This window comes from Rhinolophus hipposideros (genome assembly GCF_964194185.1).
Source record: "Rhinolophus hipposideros genome assembly, chromosome: 15".
Lineage (NCBI taxonomy): Eukaryota > Metazoa > Chordata > Mammalia > Chiroptera > Rhinolophidae > Rhinolophus > Rhinolophus hipposideros.
In genome coordinates, this window is record NC_138061.1 from 68,178,014 (window position 1) to 68,194,947 (window position 16,934).

Consider the following 16,934-nt stretch of genomic DNA (forward strand, 5'->3'; position numbering starts at 1 on the left):
TTTAAGTGTCTCCTGCTAGCATAAGTTAGCTTGAGGGTTTCTTCGCAGGAGTTTATGGGGTTGCCCTCGTCTGGGCAACGTAGTAGAGTGACAGGGTTAAGGGTGGTGTACCTTTAGATAGTCATATCAGGATTTTCTAATAGCAACAGCTGATAGTTGAATATCCTGCTGTCCATCATCTAATGGGGGCCCTTAAGGACTAGGAAAGTAGCCACCTGGTGGGAGGTGAAAACCTGTAAAGCCTGACCTAGAGTCACTTAAGAAGCCTCTTCTGCTACAATGGCAGCTGCCTCTACTGCTCAGAGGCGACCTGGCCAGCCCTGTGCCCCTGAGTCCAATCTCTCAGATAGATACCTCCTAGATAGATAGGATGGAAAGAGTGCCAGTGGGGTCTAATTCCTGTGTTATTACCCCTAGTGCTATACCCTGTTTTCAGTGACATATATCCAATGAGGTTTTGTCGGCTGAGGCAGTCCTCAGTCCGGAGCCCAAGTAATATCTCTCTTTAATTGCTCAAAGACTGGCAATTGCTCTGAGCCCCGGAAAAGGGAGCCTTGTTCCCCTCTCTCCTTGAGGACTTCCTATGCAGGCTGCACCCTGAGCCTGTATCCAAGGGGCCAGAGTCTACAGCATCCGGAGGGTCCATAGGTTGTTCTAAGTTGCCTCTGGTCATGGGAGAGGGCAGCTGAGTAATTGCCCTGACCTTGTCAGGAGATAACTTTCGTTCTTCCGGGGTAAAGATTGGTGCTACATATTGGACCTGTTGACTGACTAGTTGAGCTTTGGTCTAGAGACCTCGTGGCCTTGTTTGGCTAGGAAATTTACAATCTGCATAGCATGCAGTTGTGCTAGTTCATGGGTGGGGGAGCAAATGAGTAAATGATCTACATATTAAATAAGCACCCCCTGCTCAAGGGACAGGCAGCCTGGGTCCTTAGCTAAAGCCTGACCAAAGAGGTGTGGTCTGTCTCCAGTCCTTTGTGGGACGGCAATGCAAGTGAGCTGTTGATGATTCTCACCCCCGTCCCATTCAGCGGCAAAGAGAAATTGAGAGGAAGGATCCAGGGGTATACAAAAGAAGGCATCTTTCAAATCCATGTCTGAGAACCATTCTTTCTCCAGGGGTATCTCTCCAAGAACAATCTATGGGTTTGGAACCACAGGTGGGAGGGACACCACAGCCTTATTAATGACCCTTAGATCTTGGATTATTCTATATTCCCTGAAACTTTCTTTACGGGGAGCCTGGGTGTTGCAGGGAGATGAGCATGGTTTTAACAGACCTTACTTGAGAAATTTGTTAATAAGGGGCCCCAGGCCCTCTTGGCTTCAGGTTTCAGTGGCTATTGTCACTGGTGGAGGTAATGGGAGGGATCTTTAAGTTGAATCTTAACTGGAGTAGCGTGTTTAGCTCATCCTGGGATTTCTGTGGCCAAACTCCTGGGTTCACTGAGCTGAACTATTCAGATTTCATCGTGACACAGGTCTCTTTGTCAGCGAGCACTACAAGTATATGAGGAGAGGATTTTCGACAACCAGATATGCTCCCACTTTCTGGAGTACATCCCTGCCCGGATGGGGGCTGGGCATTGTGGCATAACTAACAATGAGTGACAAAATAGAGCCTCTCCCCACGAATGACATAGAGGAGGAGTAAATCTCTGGGTTATGGACTTTCCCTTCACCCCAATTACTTGGCAGGATTTGAGAGAGAGACTACCGAACAAAGGGTTCACAGCGGAATAGGCGGCTTTCGTATCCAATAGAAAATTGAGCTCCTACCGGCCATGTCCAGGGTCGCCCCAGGCTCTGTCCCCTCAATGGTGAATCTGTGCACTGGAGGGAGTTCTGGGTCCTTTCAGTTCAAGACCACGATGAGTTGGGGTTCTGATGGGGTGGCCCCTCGGCCCTCCAGGCAGTCTTTTCCCTGGTGGCTGAACTTCTTGCAGTTGGGACATGGTGTCCGTGGCTTCTCTCCTCCGGGTATCCATTGCCCGAGTCTGTTCTGTCTTCAGTTGTAGCACTTTCTTGGGGATTTCTTCCCTGGGTGGCCTGGAGTTGGCTTTTGGACTTGTAAAGCAGACAATAATTGAGCCTGTCTCTTATTCCTTTGCTTTTCTTCTCTCTCCGTGACCTTTTCCTACTTCTTTTGGTTCTGATTGCAAAGGACTGAGGAGGCTATGTTAAGGAGCTCCCCCAGAAGTGTGCTGGGTCCTACTGCTGGATTCAGGAACTTCCTCCTGATGTCTGGGTCAGAATGAGTCATGAACGGGTCTTTGAGTATTAACTCTCCTTCAGGAGAGTCAGGATCTACATTTGAATATTTGTGAGAGCTTCTCTCTGAGTCAGTCCAGAAAAACCTGGGATGGCAGGGGACGTGGTGTTCCTATAGGGGTTTTGTTAACGTTAGCTAGCTTCTGGTAATTACTTGTCTTAATCATTCTTTGTCTTAGGCCCTCAGTTAAACAAAAACCTGGAGGATTTCACTGCCAAGTTCCTTCTGGGGATTTACAGTCCCTGTTGGGGTCAGTGCTGGGTTTAGCCGGCGGCCCTTTTGGATAATTATTAGGCTTAGTCATATTAGACTTAGTCACAGTTAGGCAGAGACTGCCTGTATAGCCAGTGGCAGCCTCTATAATTGTGTCATTTTCTGCCTTAGAAAGACTTTGTCACGTGATGACGTGAACATCTCTCCTGGTGACGTCGAACGTTAAGAGTGGTCCTGTGAAACTCATTGATATATGTTTCAGGGTCATCGTAGTAGCCCCCTAGGTCTGTCTTTATCTGGAGGAGGTCCTGTAGGGTGAAGGGGACCTACACTCTCCTAGAGATGACTGTTAGGCCTCCACCTCCCTCCTGGAGAAGAAAAAATTTGGGGGCGCTGTGGGACCCTGGCATGGAGGTGAAGGCCCTTTTGCATCTGAGGAGGGGCAGTTAGGACGGGCCGTGTCTTCCAGTCCTTTAAGGATAAGGGGCAGGAGGGTGTCCACTGGGCCGGCCCTGATATCAGGACCTCTCTGTGGACGAGTTAATGGGGCTCGAACTACTGAAGGGTCTGTCTTACAGGAGCTACAGAGGTCTGAGTGATCGCTGAGGGCCATAAAGGCCTGGACGTACGGTATTTTTGTCCACTTTTCTAGTTTGTGTCAGAAGAGGTCCGACTGTACGATGGTGTTCTGCTTTAGACTTTCATTTTCAGGTCCGCTTTCTTCATCCTCTCATTTATGTTGAGGCCAAGTCGTATTGTAGAGAAAGGTGACCCTCCTCTTTAATGTCTCAGGGTCAAACTTGTTCCAATTTAGCAGAATACCACTGGTGGGGATTCCTGAGGGACAGAGTCCTTGTCACCCATCTACAGGAAAAGAGAAACACAGAGGCAGGAGTTAGGGCAACCCCTCTCTATACCCCATCTCCGAAACACTTCCGAAGCAAAGCAACCACTCGCAGACCGTGGGACGGGCCTGTGGCAGTCCTTGCAGCTATGAAATTAAGCATATCCTGTTCACGTGTTTGCCCTCGTGTGCCCCTACACTATGGACTTAATGCAAACCACACCTCACGCTTGCGGGAAAGCCTCCATCTTCCCCCCGCCCTTGTAGTGAGGAGGGGTGAACCGTGGGTATCATCTTTGTCCCTTTCCACTTAGGTGTTCCCTGTGAGGGGCGTGACGCACCAGCCCTCAAAGCAACTGTTCCTCAGAACTCTTAAATGGACCCTAGTTCTATAGGCTAGTTTGTAGCCATCCCACCTTTGGTTATCCATCCAGATCTCAGAGATTATTCTATCCATAATGACCCTAAGAACCTATCACTGAACGGACTATTATAATTGGTCAACCTGATCATTCAGGAGGTAAAAGAGAGATCTCTCCTTGTCATCAATGTCAGTATTTGTCCAGTTCTGGACCACACTAGTCCACAATCTGAGGAATCTGACTGAGCCTAGGGAAGAGAAGGCACACAGTGGCACAGGAAGCTGAATCCCAGCTGAGTGGGCTGGACTCTGGGTAGAGGTGTTCCTGCCAGTGCCAGTCAAAGGGTGGTGGGCGCCCAACATTAGGGATAGGATAGACACAACAGGAGAAGTGGTGCAGAAAGAGTGGGCTACTTGGAGATATACGTCTAAAGTCCCCAGTCCCAGAGGTGCCGGAGGAGTTCACGGAAGTAGAGAACACTGTTTTGTGAGCTCAAAAGAAGAAAGGTACATCCTGGGGTCCTCGGTACGAGCTTAAGTGAAGCTAAGTAAGCACAGAGTTCCTGAAAGCCATCACTCACTCGTTTTGAGCCATTCCACATAGAGTGTAAAGGGAAGAGGAGAGAAGGGGGTGGGGGGAGAGAGAGATAGAGCGAGCTTTCATTTCTGTGGCAGAAGTAAGGCTGGAAGTAAATCAGGTGCCCAATGTGGGGTGGAGAAAAGGTGGAAGATACCCACTCCCAGGAGGCTGTACTATTCCCATCATGGGGAATTGCCATGGGTAGGGAGTACTGTATGCTTGTGGAACGGTGTGCCTCATTGCATGGCTATTTTCGTTAGTTTGGCGGGGTGCCTGTTACCTCTTTTCCCCAATCTGTGACTCATTCATCCTATCATGTCAGTCTTTAAGCAGCAGGGCTCTGGCAGTGTTTAGGAGCCTGACCCATGCCCATGATGTGGCTAAGGCTTTCCCGGAGTGGTTTAGTCACGGGAACGGAAGACGGTGGAGAGAGTGGGTGAAGGGGGCAGTGTCTGAGAGAAAGCAGACAGTGAAAGCAACTTGAGGCTTCCCTAAGGGAGGAGGGAAAGCCAAGAGCCAAGTGAGGAAGTCAAAGATGGAGGGCTGAGCCACCTTGTGGCTACACTTCAGGTATTGCTGCAGGGAGAGGCGGTGTGTGCTTGTGAACCAAGTTCCTGGTCGGCATGCGGATTTTGTCTTGCACCCAGTGGGACTTCAGCCTCATGTCCCAGACCTCAACCGAGTCATTTTCCCACTGGAGACTTCTTTAAGGTAGAGGATGCCTTAGAGCCTTTTAAATGTCTGTCCCGGGCCCACCAAATTGTGTAGCAGATGGGGTCTCAGCCAGAAAAAGGAGTTAGAGAAACAAGAAAGAAAGAAAAGTACCTTGAATCCAGTGGATCCGAGTCACCACACCAGAAAGATGTTACGGGGAATGAAGTTGCACCTCACTTCTTTGGTCTTCTAGAAGGAAAGAATTCAGTCAAGAGAGAGTTTGTCCAGCATACAACAACAAGAAGTTTATTAGTGAAAGCAAGCATAGTCGGACATGGAGCAGGCCAACCCAAGGGAGGAAAACAGACTCTCCTTACTTTGTGTGAGAGCTTTTGTTTCTGTGTAGTGAACTGTCTCACCCCTGCCCTCTCCAGTGCCTCTCATTCTCTTGGTGGCATGCCTCATACTCCCTTCTTGCTCCCAAGGCTGTCTGAGCTCATTACAATACACAGAGAAGCATTGTGTACATTCTGGTAAGCAGGATGGTTTCTCTCTCTCTCTCTCACTTCTAACAACACATCCTTGGCTTCAGTTGCATGTGAGAGCCTGGAATCCTGCAGTGCTGATAAGACACTGGCGACCTAAGTGAGGGCAGCTGCAAGGGGTCTTGAGCTAAGGAGGAAATTTACCCAGGGGCTTGCTAACCTGGTTAGGCCTCTCCTTCTCCTGCTCATTGCTCTCTCTGTACCTACCCTATCACAACTGGTCCCAAGGACCCCCCCCCCCTCCCGTTCGCTCAAACTCAGTGTTGGTACCTACGTGTAAGGTCTTCGTCATCACTGTCAGTGTCTGAGCAGCCTTCCACCAGCCAGGCTTTACCAACAGAAACATAAGCAATAAAATTACTAGAAATACTTTCTCCACCATCCTCCACCTCCACTGGAGGCTATTGAGAGTTGTAGAGCATTACCACGATATTTCCTCCATGTTCTCAGACCATCCGTGGGATCTGTGGGGTCAGAGCCCTTCAACAAGATGTTGGTCACAGATGCCATTTCTACAATCAGGCAGATGCTGCGGGAATTATTTTTCAACTACTCACTCCCACTGGCCCACAATTGCTCCCCCTCCAATCTTATTCACCTGAAATTGCAGCTCTTATGTATAAACTTGAGTGTGGTATACGTGACTGAGCAGTTGGAAGTTTTAATTTATTTGAACTCATATAATTAATTAATGATCAAATAAAAACAAATTAAAAACAATCACACTGGGCCACTGGCTGCCGTGATGCATAGCCCATCTCTAGAACTGAAAGGTGTGCAAGGTGTGCCCCCCCTCCCAGCTTGCTCCATCAGAGTGGTTTTGGGCCTGATCTGATCATTTACTTGCAGGAAGTTCAGGACTCGTGTGCATGTGCCAGGCGCTACTTCAGGCTCTGGTGATCCTCCAAGTGTAAGGCCAAAACCAGATCTTACAGGATCCTCAGAGGGGACCCACCTGCAGACACAGCTGAGAGCATGGCTGGCACACCTGTGTGCGACACCATCAGAGTTTTGGGTGGGGGCACTTCCCTGATTTCTGAAGCCCACGCTTCTCACCCCTATCTCTGAAGTGGAGCTGAGGGAGGCACTGGCAAAGACCTATAAGTGGGTGAACGACTTGTTCAATGATAACTGGAAAACATTGCTGAAAGTTTTTAAGAACACAAATAATTGAAACGACGCACTATGTTCATGGGTTGGAAGACTTAATAACATTACTATTTCCATACAACCCAAAGGGATCTACGGATTCAGTGCAAGACCTCTCAAAAGCCCTGTGTTACCTGTACTTAATAGAAAGAGAAAAGCACCCTAAAATACATGTGGAGCCACAAAGCACGCGGTTAGGCAAAACAATGTCCAGATTGAAGAACAAAGGGACAGAGTACGAACTTCCTGGCTTCAAAACACATGACAAAGCAACAGTAATCCACACAGAATGGTACTGACATAAAAACCGACACATCGATCTGTGAAAGTAAAGCAAGGGCCAAGACATACAGCCACGTCCACATGTCATGTAATGTACGAGCAGGGAAGCAACAATGGGGTAAAGACAGTGTATTTAATAAATAGTTTTGGAAAATAGGACAGATAAATGCAAAACCATGAAACTGGACCACCTTATTACTCTATATAAAAGAATAAACTAAAAATAATTTAGATTTAAATGTAAGACAATGAAACCATCAACTCGTAGAACAAAATATAAGCAGTAAAGATTCTGACATTGCTCTTAATAACATATATCTCCTAGAGTAAGGGAAATACACACACACACACACATAAACCGGAGACCATCAAATTTAAAGCTTTTGCATGGCAAAGGAAACTATCCACAAAATGTAAATACAACCACCTGAATTGCAGAAGATAGTCACCATAATATCCAATAAGAGGTTATCATTCAAATAGATAAAGAGCTCATATAACTGAACACCCAAACAACAAAGAATCCAATTAAGAAATGGGCCAAAGAACTTAACAGCTATTTCTCAAAAGAAGACATACAGGTGGATAATAGATATATGAAAGATGCTCAAAGTCATGAATCATGAGAAAAACTGCAAATCAAAATCACAATGTAAAATCAACTCACACCTGTCAGAATGGCTGCAGCACAGAATGATTCAACAACCAGGAAATGTTGGCCAGGATGTGAAGAAAAGGGAATCCTGCTGTGCTGTAGCTGAGGTGGGAAACTGGTGCAGGCGCTATGGAAAACAATTCTGAGGTTCCTCAAAACATTAAAAATAGAACTGGCTTATTACCCAGCAATTCCCCTTCTGGGTATTTATCGGAAGAAATCCAAAACATGAATATCAAAGACATATGCACCCATATGTCTACTGCAGCTCTATTTACAACAGGCCCGATATGGTAGCAACGTAGTTCCCATTCAATAGACAACTGGATCAAAACAAGAAAAACATCATCAACAAGAACAACAGCAAACAACCACAGGTGGCACATATATAAAAAGGAACACAACTCGGGCAGAAAAAAAATGTTACCGTTTGTGACAACATGGATGGACTTAGAGGGTATTATTCTAAGGAATATAGGTCAAACAGAGAAAGCAAATACCATATGATCTCACTTGTATGTGGAATCTCAAGAAAAAATAATAAAGTGGAAACAGACAGATAGGTACAGAGAACAAAATGATGGTTGCCAGAAGGGAGGGGGCTGGGGCCTGGGTGAATCAGGTAAAGTTTTAAGATGTACAAAATGCTGATTACAAAACAGTCACGAGGATGTGAAGTACAGCATAGGGAATCTACTCAATAATGCTCTAACAACTACGTATAGTGCCAGGCAGGTACTAGCGAAAACAGGGTGATCACATCATAAATTATATACAGGTCTCACACTATGTAGTTCACCTGAAACTAACATAAAATAATGCTGAATATCAGCTGTAAATGAAACATGACAAAACAACCATGCTCTGAGATTTGGCTCGTTCTGCGGGAAAGATAATTTTTACATAGCAAAGCAGAAAATGTTGATGTCAGCCGCAGCACACTCAGAGCCCACGGACACAATTCCTTTTTCTAAGACATCATTCATATAGCAAAGGAATAAATCAGACTTCCACACATTTCATTTTTGACTCTGATTCCATATGTGCCTTCGTCAGTCTTCAACACAGCAGGTAACACCTAGCCGGTTGCAGGGACCCTCTCCCATTAGATCCGACCTGAGTCTTTGTAGTAATGTGTAGAATCTTCTTCCTCACTGCTAGAGTCTGAGAAGCTCTCCACCGGCCAGTCTTTGCAAACAGAAAGATGAGCAATACATTTATTAGAAAGAGTGTCTGTCTCCCCCATTCGGCCTCCTCCAATTGAGGATATGAGAAGACATATCCTCCTGCTAGGTGGAATCAGAGTAATGGTCTGAGTAGGGGCCACTTTGCTGTCCTCAGGAATCCCCTCTTCATCCACCTGAACACTGGATTAGAGCTGCAGGAAGTTAGTGGCAAAGACCCCTAAGAGGGTGAATGACTTGTACTGTGAAAACTACACAGAATTGCTGCAACAGTTAAAAAGGACACAAAATTTGAATGATGCGCTGTGTTCCTGGCTTGGAAGGCTTAGCATCGTTACCATTCCCATACAACTCAAAGGGATCTGCGAGGCAGTGCAACTCCTATGAAAAGCTCAATGCCATTTCTACAGAGACAGAAAAAACAAATCAAAAAATGGTTATGGAACTACAAAGAACCCCTGTAGCCAAAAGCATCTTGAGAAGGAAGAATAAAGATAGAAGTTCCATACTTTTTGGCTTCAAAACACATGACAATGCTACAGGAATCTACAGAAAACAGTATGCTGCTGGTATAAAGGCAGACACATTGTTCTGTGGAACAGAAGACAAAATTCTCAAACACACATATATGACCAAATGATTTTCAAGAACGGTGCCAATATCACTCCATGGAAGAAGGGAAATCTCTTCAGCAATCAACACAATGGCAAGGCACCCACAGAACAGGAGAAAATGCTTGGAAACCTCATCTATGAAAAGGAGCTAATATCCAAAATACGTATGACACGCCAAAACTTCATTATAAAGAAAAAAAGGAAAGGACCCGATTGAAGAAGGGGAAAAGACTGAAAAAAAGAAATTTATACACAGAAGACATACAAGTAACCACAGACCTTTGAAAACATGCTCGACAGCACAAAGCACCAAGGAAATAAATAAGAATCAAAAGGACAGGGGACTACTGCCCAACCCGCGTTAGACTGTATTAGTCAGAAGGAGAAAAGTAATGTGTTGGCGAGGATGGGAAAACACTGGATCCTTTCTACACTGTTAGTGGGCATGTAAAATGGAGCAGTCATCGTGGAAAAAAGTACTGAGGTTCCTCCCACTATTACAAATAGAACAACCCCACGACACACCCATCGCACTTTCGGATATACATCCCACGGGAATGAAATCAGCATCTCCAGGCGATAACTGCACGGCCCTGATCACTTCTGCATTGCTCAGAATAACACAGACCCGGAGAAACAGCCCCTGTGTCCAGGGACAGGTGAGTGCATAAAGAAAAGGTGGTACATGCCTTCACTGGAATTGCATTCCACTTGAAACATGAAGGGAATCCTGCCATTGGCAGCAACAGGAATAAACCCGGAGGACAGTATTCCACAAGATATAAGCCAGTCTGAACAAGAAAAGAAAACACACACACAAATAGTTTCTGATTCCATTTAAATGAGTTTCTAAAATAGTCAAATTCATAGACGAGAGAGAACAAGGGTGGTTGCCAAGAATTGAGGGGACAAAGAAATATAAAGTTACGCTGAAAGGGTGTACAGTTCCAGCCATGTGAGATGAAAACCATTTAGAGATTGCCTGTACAGCAATGTACATACCATGCACACACTGTGGTATATATTTAAATACATACAGAGGCTAGATTTCATGTTGTGTCTTTTGAACACAAGAAAAACTAAGTGGAATGAAATAGAAAGTAAGGAGAACTGACCCTGGGTGGTCAAACACATGATGTGAGATATAAATGATGTATTACATAATCATACACCTGAAATCTATGTTACTTTACTAACAATTGTCACCCCAATAAATTTAAAAACCAAAGACAAGAAATAAAGAAATGGAGAGGGGAAGAAGGAGTGAGAGGGCGAGATGGAGGAATAACGGAAGCAATGACAACAAAAAGCAGAGAAGGTAGAAAGGGAGTAGAGAAGAAAGGGTCTGGTTGTCACACAGGCCAATAAAGAAGTCCACAGGGCAGGAGGAAAGCTTCTGTCTCCGGGTTGTCAAGAAGATGTGTACAGTGTTTGCTCCAGAAACACGGCTGTTTCCTAGCCCCATTCGAGAAACAGCCACACAGCATCTTAAGTCTGGGCAAGACGGGGCTCACGACTGATGTCACACAGTTTCTCCCGACCTTGAAACTATCAACTCTCCTAGGAACCCTTCCTGTGTCTTCGTTCGCTGCTCTAAATTGTTTTCATCGTAAAGTGCGGCCTAGGGTTCTCAGAGCTGTTCTCACAAATCGAGGCCACTATCTCTGAATCCTTGGAACACAGCTTTGGTTGCATTTCGTACGACACATTAGGGTTCCCTTCAGACCATGGGGAAAGTATCATCTAGAAATTAAGGACTTCTAAGACAACCTTGTCTGAAGAAGACAGGTTCTGGGTAAATAAGTGATATTTTACATTCTAGAAGTCTTAAAGATCTGCTTAGTGGGGAAAGTTTGAAGACTACAGGACAATGAAGTTCTACTAAAATACATGTAATTCACAGGAGTCCTGGTCCAAATGAAACTCCCACTAAAATTAGGCTCATTTTATATTTACCTTGACTTAAAATACTCCTTTCACTTGATTTCTTACAGAGCACTGCAGAAGAAACGGTGACCCTATTTCCAGACAAAGGTTCAAAACGACTATAGATGGTAATGCTCCTGCCTCCCGGCTGAACTTTTCTTTCCCTGTGTTGAAATGCACAGCCTCCTCTTTGTCCTCGTATGAAGGAAGCCCAGTGCCACCCTGATGCTGAGTACCTGTCAATGACCTCTTAGCTCTTTCAACACAGTGATTCTGCCTCGCACACAAACCCAGAGGCCTATTTTCCACATGAGAAACACATGGTGTCTTCTTAGCAAGAGTGTGTGAGGGGAAATGTTAGACCTCCATGGAGAAAGTCACAGTGAATAGCACCCAGCTGTTCCTGGAGGCTCTTCTGGGTTCAGGCTCCTCTAGAAAGAGGGGTGGCCTGGGCTACACCAGGGGCAAGCTGCAAGACGAGCCCTGCGCAGCACTCAGCTATATTGGGTGGGAAAAGGCATTCTGAGGCCTTTAATAGAAAAATGATATGAACCAGGGGAGTGGCGGAGGTGACACATCATGACCTCTCAAAATGCCACGAGACATCCTAAGAGGTGATGGTCATAAGTAAATGAAGTTGTCACAGATGCAGAACAGAGGTTCTAAAACACACATTGTGCATTTAGAACCCTGCGAACATTGTCTTGGGACGTGATGGATTTGTTTCCAGGGTAGTTGCCGTACACTTGGCACAAACGTGGTGCAGACATTTAGAGTACAATGTGATTAGTACGTACACACCACATACCTATGCACACAGGATGTCATGTATGAGAATATTTATTGTGCAACATGACAGCAGCAACTACGGAATGAACAGGAACATAAATCTAGGGAAATACTCCTCACGTAAACATTTATACACACACACACATAAACTATAACCCTCAGGGATGAACACAGAGACAGTCACTCCCACACATGCACATTGAATGACCAAATTGGAACTGGAGAACAAGTAAACAGTTCTGTACTTAGAAAGCCAGGTTCTATCATCACATCCCCAGTTCTTAGGCCACCAGGAAGCTGATATCACAGTGACTCTGCATTTTAAAGCCAGCAAGAAAGCCCCTATTTTGTCATGTTCTCCACTTTTTGTCACCAAATGAGGAATTCTAGAATACGTACCATCGACAGTGTCCATTGGAGCGTCCTGAAATGATAGAAAATATGACAAGGATCAGATCATGCGGGTTGTGTTTGCACAGGTCTTTGGTTTCCTTAATGACAATAGAAAACCAATGGGAGCACTGGTGGGTCAAGGGAACCCAAAACAAGAAATCAAGCAAATCTATTCATGTCAAAAGCCATGATCTTTTCCTGCAGGAAGTATCTCACTCGGGCATTTTGGGTTGCCAATTACACAGTTGTATTCCAAAAGAGAAAAAAAATACACCATAGGAAAAAGATCACTCCCATATATTCTTTTACTAATACGGCCATTGTTGAGTGCATATTCAAACAAGTATCAGTTGGTAACAAATTCACACTCAACATTCTCCTCAGCCAGAAGATTGTATTATTGGGAATGGACATGCCAACGTTTTCAATCTTAGTTTGACTGAGTGTATTAAAGGGGATTTCTGTCTCAGAGGGTGGAAAACAAGCTTACGGTGATAGGTTTCATGTCCTCATTGCAATCATCAGGGAGTTCATCTTCCTCTGGGATGACGGGGAGAGCTACAAGAGTGAACACAGAGTGAATGTGTCATCGGTGATACTACTCAAACCTACTCAGGGAGATGAGCTTGATGTGGACGTGAGAGAGACTGTGTGGCTATGGGTTTTTTATATCTATGAGCTGAACATGTGCCGTGCTGAACTCCTTGGTGGAAGAAGCAAGGCCAAGGAGAGGCGAGGAAAGAAGTGAGACATGGGGTCTTTGGTGTCTAGCTAAATAGAATGTAATTAATTTGAAATACTCTTAAAACGGGTAGACAGTTAAACGCAAGTTGTTTTCAGTGAGACATTTTCATGAATTTTTCTGCCAACTTTAAAAAACAACACAGTCACACTTTTTCCTGAAATGTTACAAGACCATTTCAGTTTCCCATGAATTCATATACGCTGTCCTCTCTTCATCATCTCTGTTATTGGATTTTCTTAACTTTTTGACAGTGATGAGAAAGAAATGCTCTTTACGCTGCTTTTCATAATTTGTGACTATACAGGTCAGGAACATGGATTATATGTACAACGCTACGGACTCGTCACTACTATCTAGATCCAATCTTTTTCATCATATCCACCTCAGTTCCCTTTAACAAATCACTCTACGTTCTCCCTCTTTCCAACCATTGTTATCTCTACTTGTCTCTCAACTGTGAATCTGCCTGTTGCAGGGACCTCATGTAAGTGGAATCACACATTATTTGTCTCTCTGTGTCTGCCTGGTGTTACTAAGCATGATATTTTTTCAATGTCCTTTCATGTTGCAGCATATTTCAAAGTTCAATTCCCGTTCACGACTGAACGACAGTCCACTCTGGGTATATATATCAGACTGTATTTATCCACTCATCACTTGATGGACTTTGGAAAAGTTTGCAACTGTTGGCTGTTGCGAAGCATGTCGCTATGACATCCGTGTGCTGATATCCTGGGATCCTCCCACAGTGACACCTTCTCTTATGATCTTCGCCCAACTTATAGAATGTCACCGCAGCAGACGTAAACCTTAACCTGAACTGTGCACATTTTAATCAATAAGACATTGATGTCATTGCAATGACTGTAACAAACGTATCACAGGAACGTGAGGTATTATTAATAGGGGGCACTGGCTTGGTGGGCTGTGGGAACGTTGTGTATCATCTGTCAACTCCTTTGTGAATCCCAACCTGTTCTCAACAAGGTGTATCCATGTTTCCAAACCTGGAGACATTGTATTCCGGAGGGATCTATTCAGCAAAAGGTAAACACTCAGCTAATGTGAGCATTAGCTCAGGACATTGTTTACTATTCAACGTGAACCATATTTGGAGTTGTCAATGCATCTTGAGTTCATAGTACAGCAGTACTAATTTCGTGAAGATACTTAAATCTGCAGGCATAAAAGAAGAACGTGGCTTAGCATTTTTATAATTTTCTGTTAAAACTGGGACACAAAATTCTTAATTCTGAATTAGCCTAATGAGCATAGATCCGCAATACCTTCTGCTTGGTCCCTGTCAGGGTAGAACTTGAGGCGTGGCCGCTCACGCACTCTTCTTTCCCATCTCTTGCTGGAAACTGATGAGTGGGTTCTGTTTATGGGAAGACAACTTCCCTCATCCTGGCTGCCACTTCCTGGGAAATACATGACAGTAGCGTGAACCTTTGACATCTTAGTGGCAGGAGACCATAGGTACATTAGGAATAATTTATTCACACTTCCAACTATTGTTCCCTTCATTCACCAGCTAGCTGAGCAGATGACCCAGTAGACTTAAAGATGGACCTAGATATATCTTGTAGTTTGCTGAGCAACCAAATCCCCAACACACAGGTTTTGTAGGAAAAATCTTCATTAGCTGAGCCATTATAGAAACGCAACAAAACACCGTGACTACGCCGAGTACACTGAGTTCCCATCATTTACAGAAGTTGCACGTATCTGAAAGATATGGAGACCGCACTTGGACTCAGTGACCCATTTTCAAGTGAGAAAATGTAAAGAAGACCTCCTTGGTAGTATTATGTGATGAGTCTAATCAAAATTAAATACCGGTAAAGCCTCCAGCAAAAAAAAGACTGGTGTTGTGTAATTGCTCTGACTTTCCAATCATTGAATGGCTGCAAGTATGAGCTAGACACCTCCAGAGGTTACGTGCAGAGAGAATAGTTGGATGGCTCCACTGAAAGGGCACGTGGGAGGTGACTTTTCATCCTCTATATTGGGGTGATGCTTTACAGCTCATGGAGAGTATCTGTTATCTCTATTGCGATGCCCACACCAGCGCCACCTCAAGGGAGGCAAGTTAGGGTCGTGACCCATATTTTACACTAAAGGGTGTAGAAACTTTGAGATTCTCACAACACTGTGCTAGATCAACAATGTGATAGATCTGGGACCTCTATTTGGTTGATGTCCTAGGCATAGAGATTAGAGACCCTGAGACAACTGAGATCATACCCAGGACCCGTGAACCACATCAACCCTCAAATCTCCATGCCCCAAGGTTTCTGCAAGGATAGATGATGCTCTGGACCAGGTGGCAGAGCCATGAGGAGTCCAAATCCACAACACAGCCCCGCCTTCGACATTTCAATCCCTGATCCAAATACAACCATTGTCTCCAAACGAAGACCCTCTGAAAGAACAGGGAAGTCCACACTAGTGGCTATCTGCTCCCAAGGTCTTCATTCTCACAGCCATTTCTCACCAACTGTCCCCTCAACAGAAAACCACCCTGAGTGACTAGCAGTCTGTGGGACACCCACGCCAATTGAGAACATTCTGGACCAACGCCTACATGACAGCTTTGCCAAAAATAGCTGCCATTTAATTCACCTACCCTGATGAGCAATTCATGTACCTGACCCGGGAAAGCGGCCTTCTGCCCTGGTGCATTGGTAATTCATAATTCAATGTATTAAGGCCAAACCTCCACTGTCTGCTGACGACTGATGTGAGCACCCTTCTGCACGTGCAGTGACTGCATGGGTTCTGAGTGTCCACATCCCTGCCGAAGACTTCCCTCACCTCAACACAGGATCCAACTGCCCCTTCGTCCCTCCAGAACTAAGAGGCAAGAAACAATTCCCCATGTCTTCTGAGAGAGACACTTCATTAGTCACAGCTTGTGACCTGACCCCAGACCCTCCTAATCTTTCATCCATGTTCATGCCACCCACTCATCGACTGGGTCGTGGCTACCACTCTCCAGGCCAGAAGGCACCCGGAGACACAGGGACCCTGTGTACCTCAACCCATGCCTTCCCACTATGAAAGTCAAATGGGAATATTAAATGTGAACCCATTGTGGAAACAGTATTGAAGTTCCTCAAAATATTGCACATAGATGCACTAATCGCACTTCAGTTTATCCATCTCAAGCAATTGAAATCAGGATCTTCAGGAGGTAACTGCATGGCCCTGATCACTGCTGCTCTGCTCTCAACAACCCACACCAATAAACAGCCTCAGTGTCAATGGACAGAGGAGAGCATAAAGAAAATACACTTAATGCAACATTAGTCACCTTGAAAAAGAAGGGAATCCTGCCATTGGAAGCATCTTGAATCAACCTATTCTATGTGAGACAAGCCATTCTCAGAAATAAACAAAGTGAAATACTTTATCATTCCATTGAAATGAGTATGTAAACTAGTCCAACTCATAGAAACAGAAAGTACAATGTCCTTGCCAAGAGTGGGGTGGGTATATGGAGTTACTGTGAATGGGTGTACAGTTTCGGCAATGAGAGATGAAGAACATGTAGAGATGGCCTGTACAACTATGTACATATAGGGAACTCTACTGTACTATATACTTAGGAACGTTCAGAGGTTGGATTCATGTTGTGTGTGTTCCCACATTAAAATAAAAGTTAAAAAGGATGAAAAGTAAACAAACTAAAGACAGAACAAAAAGAGTGAGAGTGAGAGAGT